Genomic DNA, 10,891 nt, shown 5'->3' on the forward strand with positions numbered 1-10,891 from the left:
GCACTATTTACAATAGCCAAAAGAAGGAAACAACCTAGGTGTCCTTCAATTAAGGAATGGATAACCAAACTATAGTACATACACATAATGGAATACTATGCAATGCTAAAGAATAATGTAGAATCTGCAAAACACTGCATAACATCGATGAACCTGGAGGAACTTGTTGCTGTTGTTGTTGTTATGTGCTGTCGAATCAGACCCGACTCATAGAGACCCCTCCTTGGGTTTCTGAGGCAGTATCACTATGTAAGTAGATTGTCCCATCTTCCTTCTTAGGAGTGGCTAGTGGGTTTGAACAACCAGCCTTCTGGTTAGCAAGTGCCTTGGGCACTATGCTACCAAATCTTATGCTGAGTGAAATAAGTCAATCACAAAAGGACAAATATTGTATTAGTCCGCTATTGTAAAAGTCAAGGGAAGGTTTATGTATGGAAGGAAATTTTCTTTGCTGGTTACCAGGAGTGAGAGGGAAGAGGAGGGAAAACTGTTAGATAGACAGAGATAAGTATTGATTTGGGTGAAGAAAAGAGCAATGTACCAAAGGTGAATGATCAATATAGTGGCATTAAAAAAGAGAAAGACATAGAGAGGCACATGGGAGGTACAGACAACAAAGATGAACCTTTTTGCACATACAGTACTGCATTGTCAGTGAAGGCAAACATGGGTATACAGGTGGACAGATAGGTAGACAGACTGAACTATTAGGTAAGTCTATGAAGTGGAGAGTGTATCCAAGAACATGCAAAGGGTTGACAGACAATGGTCCTATAAGCTTATGTGAATGATCAGAATTCCCAGGTGTGTAGTAGAGCTGACAAGGAGCAAGGCTGTAGTCATTAATTGGTCACAGTCAGCTACCCAGAGGGACCAAGTAGTGGAACCTGTGGGCTCAGGATCATAATTGTAGGGGGCATCAAGCTCAATTGGCATGACATACTATACAAAACATTGTTCAACCTCCTACTTTGGCAAATAGCGACTGGGATCTTAAAAGCTAGCAAGCTGCTATCTAGATGCAACAATGGGTGTCTCCTCGCCCAGAGCAAAGATGAATGAAGAAAACCAAAATTCATGAAAACAATTAGTCCTAATGACTGGTTCACCATCTGATCTGCAGCCTATATGACTATGAGACCAGAAGAACTAGATGGTGCCCAGCTTCCACTGTCATCCACTTGGAAGGGAATCTATGTAAGAGATCCTTGGTAGAGAGGGAGAGCAATGTGCAAAAAAACTCAAAATCATTTGGAGAAAAAAAATGGGGGGGGGGCGACCAGGTTTGTTGGACTGACAGAGCCTGGTGGAACCAGTGAGACTATGGCCCCTAGCTGCCCTTCAGGTCTGGAATTGAACCCACACTTGTGGCTTCCAGCCAAACAAAAGACAGGTGTATGAGTCGAACCTGAGGTAGATACACTCCTTGGAGAGAACAATCGTGGGAGAAAGAACGACTCCTTATGCACAAGGAGACAGTTCAGGGGGCAGGAGTGCATGGAGGGTGAACAAAGGGAAGTGGTAACTATTGGGAGGAAGTGGGAGGGGAGCTGTTGCATTGTGGTAAATTGTGGTCAATGTCTTAAAACAAAGTGTATGTGAACTACTGTATGGAAAGTGAATTTGCTCTGTAAATTTTCACCCAAATCACAATAAAAAAGTTAAAAAAAAAAAACTGATTTTTTTTTTTTTGTATTTATAAATGTAGTGCAGTTAGAAAACCTATGTCTCCAAGCACATAAAAGTCAATGGCAACTATTGTCCCAATGGAGTCGCAGGATGGTATAAATGGCTAATGCGCTGAGTTGCTAACTAAAAAGTCCATCCAGAGCACCTCAGAAGAAAAGCCTAGTGATATACTTGAAAAAAAGAAAGAAAACTCTATGGAGCACTATTCCATTCTGACATGAGTCTAAGTTTCCATGAGTTTTCATAAGTCAGAACAATAACAGCAACTGGTTATTGACTAATTGTACAAATGTCAAACACTATGATTGTGGACAGTGCAGAGAACAGCAAGACATAACACTGCCAGGTAGGGAGAGGATTAATTGGATAGCACTGTAGAGTACTTTCAGATGATCTTAAAAATGAGGCCAAGTGTGAAAAGATTCCTACTCATTCTAAATGCCATTCTACACTTTAATTCAACCCCTGCAATCTATGAGATAGAAATGCTTTTATCATCACGTCATTAATTAGGAAACTAAGTCTCAGTTATTGGTCACGATCACAGCTAACAACTGACATACCTATTTTTCTGAATCATGTCAATCTGCCTCCAAAACTTAGATTTTTTTTCTACTTTGCCACACCATCTTTTCCCCTGCAATTGACTCTCCTTGAAAACTGAGATCCATTCCAGGCCATTGAAAGTTCTTGAGTATCAGAAGCATATAAAACAATTCTCTATGGTTGCCTATCTTGAACTGTGATACTATTATCCTCTTACAGACCACTTGGGGTGAAATCAGATCCTACCCAAGAGTGGAAAAAGGAATAGAAAGAGAAGACATTTGCTCCACGCTGAGTAAAACACAAAAACTTATTGGAGTTTTGCAGAGGCCTGTTCAAAGTTTAAGTATACTCTGTCATTTGGCAAGAATTAAATAGAGCCTTGTGTCCTCTAAGATTATTCTGTTACCTTCAGGATTATGTTACCCATCATTATATTTAACCTATGGGAAAAGCTAACACAAAGCTGTGCTAAAGATGTAATAGGAAGCATATAATAAAGAACCTTCATGTCAAAGAGATACAAGGTTCCCACAGAGAGCTGGTGCTGAATGCATTCCTTTTTGCTTCTGCGTATTATCCCTGAGGGGAACCCGGCCTCAGAGGCCCAAAGGGACACAATAAAGCAGTCCCAGCCCCTCTGGGCAGATACAGGTGCTCTGGTCTTACTCATTTATGAGGTACTCAGACAGAGTAGGGCAGGAAGAAGAGAAGGGAGTTAGAGCTGACCTTATCTTGCTTAATCTGTATGAATTCCAGAAGGCTCTTGGGAACCTGAGATTCCTAGACTTTTTCTCTTCTCACATTTCCTACTGGAAATCCCTCCAGCTGGTGGGATGCTAAAATAGGTACCATTTAGCTGGCTAATGAACTCCATATGCAATTGTTAGAAATATAATTGACACTTCAGTCTCAAGATCTGTAGTTTACTTAGTACCATTTTCTTCTGCATGGTGCTGCTGCCTGCTAGGAACATGTCTGTTTTCCAAGCTTCTTTTCCCCGGTTGGAATTAAAAGTAGTTGTTTGATGTGCTAATGTGTGGTTATAATAATTCATGTCTGTTCAGCTGATTAAACAAAATAACATTTATAAAGAAAAGTGCCAGACACATGGTGGGCACTAAACGCTAACCAGGATTTATAATCTGCCCCATAACCACCTTTTTCAGGCTCATTTCTCACAACTCTGGTTTTAAGGCATTAAGGTCCAGCTCACTTTAATGTCTATCTGCACTGAGATGTTGTTCATTGTTCCTAGCACCCATGATGATGTACCACCTTCTTATCTTTTGTTTTCTTGCCTCTAGGACTTCATAAGTACCTGCTATGGAGAAGGCCAAAGTGACCTCATGGTGGAGGAAGCAATTTTATCTTCTGAGCAACAAACTGAAAGTTGCTGAGGGCTGGAGAACACTAACCACAAACTTCTGCCCTCTCTATTCCTCTATTAATTAACAATTTTGACTTTTGGGACAGAGCTAGCTTAGCCTTCAATAAATTATTGTCTAATGAATGAATATTTAGAGGAAGCAGTCGACAATGATTTTTGAAATATTAACATGAAAAATATCACTGAGGATGAGTGCTTAAGTTGAAGTTTCTTTGCAATGTTTACTGTTAGAGATAAGGGATGGGGTGAATTTAGGTTCCTAAGCCTTTCGTGTATCACACACACATAAACACACACAATAATCACTTGCATAACTAAATAAAATAAGAACATATTTTTTTAAGTAGCATATGATACTGCAGAGAAAGATGCTATCATCTGACTGGCTACCAATCTCCATTCATTTAAAGTTTAACAAAAGATTTTAAAGATCTATCTGCTTTCTTAAAAATCTATGCATAGTATAAGTTACACGGGGTATACATTCAAAAAGCAATAATGCAATAGCAACCACAGTTAATTTTATTGAGAAAAAATACTAAGTACTCTTATTTAGTACTGCATTATGTATTCTATGAAGCAGGATAGACACATAGATAAAGAGAGAAAGACGGTGAGAGACAATAGCTAGATATAGATAACCAGATAGTTAGATATTGTCATCGTTGTATGGTGTTGTTGAGTTGACTCATCAATGACTTGACTGACTCGTGGTGACCTTATATATAACAACTCATAGTGACCCCTACTTGGGTTGCCAAGGAGAAATCACTATGGAAGTAGATTGCCCAATCTCTCCTCTGAGGAGTGGCTGGTGGGTTTGAACCTCCAGCCTCCTGAACAGCAGTCAAATGCCTTAGGCACTAAGCCACCAGAACACCCAGCTTATATATACATATAACACAAACGCAACACAACCATTGCCCTGGAGGTGGACCCGACTCATAGCGACCTCTCCTTGGGTTTCCCAGGCAGTATCACTACACAAGTAGATTGCCCAACCTTCCTTCTGGGAGTGACTGGTGGGTTTGAACTGCCAGCCTTCTTGTTAGCAGTCAAATGCCTTAGGCACTACACCACCAGAGCTCCCATATATACATATTTGTGTGTGTGTGTGTGTGTGTGTATGGGTGTTCTGTTAAATCCTGGAGCTTTGTTCTTTGCCAATTCCTTCAGTGCAGCTTCGACTTCTTCCTTCAATTCTTGGTTCTTGATCATATGCCACTTCCTGAAATGGATGAAAATCAGCCAGTTCTTTATGGTACAAGTGACTCTGTGTATTCCTTCCATCTTCTTTTTTATTTTGTTTAATTCATATTGTGATTTGGGTGAAAATTTACAGAGTAAATTCATTTTCCATACAGCAGTTCACATACACTTAGTCTCATGACATTGACTGCAATATCCCACAATGCAACAGCTCCCTTCCCAGTTCCTCCCCATTGTTACCTCCTCCTGTGTTCTTCCCTCCCATGCACTTCTGCCCCCACCCCCAGCTATCTCCCTGTGCATACACAGCCCTTGTATTATCCCATGATTTATCTCTCCAAGGAGTGTATCCACCTAATGTATGTGTTCAGTTTATACGCCTGTTTTTGTTTGGCTGAAAGCCACAGGAGTGAGTCAATGCCAGACCTGAAGTTCAGCTAGGGGCCATAGTCTCAGAGGTATCACCAGGTTCTATCAGACCCGTAAACCTGGTCCCTTTTGTTTCATGATTTTGAATTTTGTTCCACATTGTTCTTCCACTCTATCTAGGATCTCCTACATAGATTTCCCTCCAAGTGGTTGACAGTGGTAGCAGGGCACCATCTAGTTCTTCTGGTCTCATAGTCATATATGCTGGTATACCAGTCACTTGGTCTATTTGTTTCCATGTGTCTTTGGTTTTCTTCATTCTTCTTTGCTGTGGATGAGATCCATTATTGCATCTGGATGGCCACTTGCAACCTTTGAAGATCCCAGTCACTACTCGCCAAAGTAGATGTGGAGCAATGTTTTTGTGCAGTATGTTATGCCAATTGAGCTTTATGTCCCCTGTGACTATGGTCCTGAGTCCACTACTCACTCCAACTACTCTGTCCCTCTGGGTAGCTGGCTGTGGCCAAGAAGTGACTACAAACTTGCCCCTTGTCAGCTCTACTATATACCTGAGAAATCTTACAGCACATACAAATGCATTTGTGGAAACATTGTCTGCCAACCCTATACATGGTCATGGACACACTCCCCCCTACATGGACATACCTAATAGTTCAGCCTGTCCACTCATCTATCCACCCGTATATCAATGTTTGCTTTCACTGACAATGCAGCACTTTATGTGCAAAAGGATTCATCTTTGCTATCTGTACCTCTCATGCACCTCTCTATGTCTTCCTCTTCCTCAATGCCATCATGTTGATCACTCACATTTGGTATATTGCCCTTCTCTTCACCTAAATCAATTTGTCTCTACCTATCTAACAGTGTTCATTCCCCTCCCTTCCTCTACCACCCCTGTTGTTGTTAGGTGACATCAAGTCATCTCCAGCTCATAGCGATCCTATGCACAGCATAATGAAATACTGCACCAGCTTCACAATCCTTGCTATACTTGAGCCCATCACTGCATGCACTGTGTCAATCCATCTCTTTGAGGGCCTTCCCCTCTTTTGTCTACCCTCCACCGTTCCAAGCATGATATCCTTCTCCAGGGAATGATCTCCTCTGACAACACCCACCCCTGGTAACCAAAAAAGAAAATTTCCTTCCATATAGATTCCTCTCCTTCACTTTTTACAATAACTGACTAATAAAATATTTGTCCTTTTGTGATTGACTTATTTCACTCAGCATAATGTTGCCCAAGTTCATTCACATTATGTGGTGTTTTGTCAATTCTACGTTATTCTTTAGGGTTCCATAGTATCCCATTGTGTGTATGTACCATAGTTTGGTTATCCATTCTTCTGTTGATGGGTGCCTAGGTTGTTTCTATCTTTTGACTATTGTAAATAGTGCTGCAATGAACATGGTTGTGCATATATCTGTTCTTGTCCTGGTTCTCACTTCTTTAGGATATATACCCAGTAATGGAATTACTGGGTCAAATGGTATTTCTAATTGCAACTTTATAAGGAATTGCCATACTGCTTTCCACACTGGTTGTATCATTTGACAGTCCCACCAGCAGTGTATGAGAGTCCCAGTCTTTCCACATCCTTGCCAGCATTTTTTATTTTCTATCTTGTTGAACTTTGCTATTAGTGCTGGGGCAAGATGGTATCACAATGTTGTTTTTATTTGCATCTCTCTAATGGGTAATGATTGTGAACATTTCTTCATATGTTTGTTGGCTGTCTGAATATCCTCTTTGGTGAATTGTCTATTCATGTGTTCTGTTCATTTTTTAATTGGATTATTTGTCCTTTTATTGTTGAGCTGTTGGAGTTTTCTATAAATTATAGAGGTAAGTCCCTTGTCAGATATGTCATTGCCAAATATTGTTTCCCACTCTGTGGGTTCTCTTTTGACTCTTATGAAGATGTTTGGAAGCACATAAAAATTTAATTTTGAGAAGGTCCCATTCATCTAGTTTCTCTTCTGCTGTTTATGCATTTTCAGTTATGCTTGATAGTATATTTATGCCATATATCAGGCCTTCTAAATTTGCACCTAGATCTGGAGTTAGTTTTTGTGTATGGTGTGAGGTACAGATCTTTTTTTTTTTTTTTTTCTGCATATGGAAATCCAGTTTTGCCAGCATCATTTGTTAAACAGACAATCTCTCCCTCATTTAATGGATTTTAGCCCTATGTCAAAGGTCAGCCTGATCATAGGTTACTGGATCTATTTCTGGGTTCTCAATTCTATTCCATTGGTCTATGTGTCTGTCATTGTACCAATACCAGGCAGTTCTGACTACTGTGGCTATATAGTAGGTTTTGAGATCTGGGAGTGTGAGACTGTCTTCTTTGTTCTTCTTCAATAATGCTTCTGTTATTTGAGGTCTCTTTCCTTTCCATATAAAGTTAGTGATTGGTTTTTCCATACCATTAGAGAATGTTGATGGGATCTGCATTGGGATTACATTGAATGTATAGATTGCTTTGGGTAGAATTGATATTTTCACAATTTTCAATCTTCCTATACATGAGCATGGTATGTCCTTCCATTTATGGAGATCTCTTATGGTTTCTCAAAGCAGTCTTTTGTAGTTTTCTTCATGCAGGTTTGTTGTGTTCCTGGTAAAATTTATTCCCAAGTATTTTATTTTATTTTGGTAGTTACTATGAATAGTACTGATTTCCTTATTTCTTTTTCAGGAGCTCTGGTAGCATAGTGCCTAAGGTACTTGACTACTAACCAGACTGGCAGTTCAAACCCACCAGCCACTCCTCAGAAGGAAGGTTGGGCAATCTACTTCCATAGTGATACTTACTGCCTCAGAAACCCAAGGAGGGGTCACTATGAGTCAGGTCTGACTTGATGGCACATAACAATAACAACATTTCTTTTTCAGTAATCTTTTTGCAGGTATAGAGAAATCCAACTGATTTTTGGATGTTTATCTTGTATCCTACCATGATGCTAAATCTCTCAGTTAGTTCCAGTAGATTTTTGACTGAGTCTCTTGGATTTTCTAGGCATAGGATCATATCATCAGCAAATAGGGATAATTTTACTTCTTCTTTACCAATTTGGATGCCTTTGATTTCCCTTACTTGCCTTATTGCCCTGGCTGGGACTTGCAATACAATGTTGAATAGAAGTGGTGATAGAGGTCATCTTTTTCTGTTTCTTGTTGACATGGGGATGGTTTCAGTCTCTCTCCATTGAGAATAATGTTGGCTGTTGGTATTGCATTGATGTCCTTTATTATATTGAGGAATGTCCCTTGTATTCCTATTTTGCTGAGAGTTTTGATCAGGAAAGAGTGTTAGATTTTATCAGATGCCTTTTCTGCATCAGTTGATATGATCAAGTGGCTCTTTTCCTTTGTTTTATTTATGTGGTGGATGACCTTGATTGTTTTTCTCATGTTGAACCATCCTTGCATATCTGATATGAACCCCACTTGGTCATAAGGAATTAATTTTTATATGCCGTTGGATTCTATTGGCTAGTATTTTGTTGGATATTTTTACATGTATATTCATGAGGGATATTGGTCTCCAGTTTTCCTTTTCCATGTATCTGTGCCTGGTTTTGGTATCAACGTTATGCTTGCTTCATAAAATGAATTTGGGAGGATTCCATCCTTTTTTTATGTTTTGAAATAGTTTGAGTAATACTGGTGTCAGTTCCTTTCTGAAAGTTTGGTAGAATTTTCTGGTGAAATTGTCTGGGCCAAGACTTTTTTTTTTTTGTTGGTGGTGGTAATTTTTTTATGACCTGTTCAATTTCTTATTTTCTTATGGATCTGTTCAACTTTTCCACCTCAGTCTGTGTTGGTTTAAGGAAGTAGTGTGTTTTTAGAAATATATCTTTTTCTTCCAGGTTTTCAAATTTGTTGGAGTATAGTTCTTCATAGTATCCTGATATTATACTTTTTATTTTTGTTGGTTCTGTTATGATGTCACAGAATTTATTTCTTATTCATGTTATTTGTATTCTCTCCCACCTTTCCTTTGTTAATTTGCCAGTGGTTTCTCTATTTTATTAATCTTTTCAAAAAACCATCTTGTAGTCTTGTTGATTTTTTTCTATTGTCTATTTTCGGTTTCATTGATTTCTGCTCAAATCTTTATTATTTCCTTTCTTTTGGTGAGGTGGGATTTTCTTGATTTTTTTTTTTTTTTTCCTAATTGTTGGAGATGTTGGTTTAATGTGTCTATTTTGGCTCTTTCTTCTTTTTGATGTGTACATTTATTGCTGTAAATTGGCCTCTGATCACTGCTTTTGCTGTGTCCCAAAGATTTTGGTATGTTGTGTTTTCATTCTCATTTGATTCAAGGAATTTTTTTTTATTTCATTTTTTATTTCTTCTATTACCAAGTCATTCTTAAGGAGGGTATGGTTCATTTTTTATGTGTTTGCTCTTTTTATGTTGATCTTCCTATTGTTGATTTCTAATTTTATAACATTGTGATCTGAGAAGATGCTTTGCAATATTTCAATGTTATTAAATTTATTAAGGCTTGCTTTGTGGCCTAAAATATGGTCTGTCCTGGAGAATGTTCCATGTGCACTGGAAAAGAATGTATATTGTACTGTTGCTGGGTGCAGTGCTCTGTAGATGTCTATAAGGTCAAGCTTGTGGATTGTATTGTTTAGTTCTTCTGCATCCTTGTTGAGTTTCTTTCCAGTTCTATCCTTCACTGAAAGCTGTGTATTAAAGTCTCCTACTCTGACTATTGAGTCATCTATTTGTCTTTTCAATTCTGTCAAAATTTAATTTATGTATTTTGGGGCTCTCTCATTGGGTCCATAGATATTTATTATAGTTATATATTATTATTCAATTGACCCTTTAGTCATTATATAACGTCCTTCCTTATCTGTTATGGTGGTTTTTGTCTTAAAGTCAATTTTATCACAAATTAATATTACCACTCCTGCTCTTTTTTGGTTGCCATTTGCCTGATATATCTTTTTCCAACCTTTGAATTTTAGTCTATTTTTGTCTTTGTCTCTAAGGTGTGTGTCTTGTAGACAGCATAGTGATGGGTTATGTTTCTCTATCCAGTCTGGAACTCTCCATCTCCTTAGTGGTGCATTTAATCCATTGACCTTCAGTGTAATTATCCACAGGTATGAATTGGTTGCTCTCATTTTGTTATGTGTTTTTTCATAGTATTCTTGGTTTATTTGTTCTGTATAATTTTGTGTGCTGAGCTCATTTTGTTTATGAATGGTGTTATCATTTCCTTTATTGCTATTGTTTTAGTATCTGCTAAATAGTTGTGCTTGACCTCTTTTTTATTGTGATGTGAAGGTTTATCATTTTTCTTTGTGGTTACCCTGTGTTTTATAATTTTCTCCCTGAGATTAGAACAGTCCATTCTATCTTGCACCTGCCTTGATTTCCTCACCATTTAGAAGTTCTGTTAAATACACTATTTTTTCCCTCTTTTTGCTTTGTAGTTATCCTCATTTGCTAGTTGATGTCTCTGGTTCCCTGTTTACAAACTTGTAAGCTTATTTTACTTTGGATATTTCCATAGCTGTGTTGGTTTCTGGGTTATGTAATCTTGTATATTAATGGTGGGTTGTTATTTGCTATTTTTGGTTCTCTGTTCAAAGGACTCCCTTTAGTGTCTCTTGTAAGCTTAGACTGGTTAA

This window comes from Orycteropus afer, unplaced genomic scaffold (genome assembly GCF_000298275.1).
Source record: "Orycteropus afer afer isolate SDZICR_OR568_19922 unplaced genomic scaffold, OryAfe1.0 scaffold00139, whole genome shotgun sequence".
Taxonomy (NCBI): Eukaryota; Metazoa; Chordata; class Mammalia; order Tubulidentata; family Orycteropodidae; genus Orycteropus; species Orycteropus afer.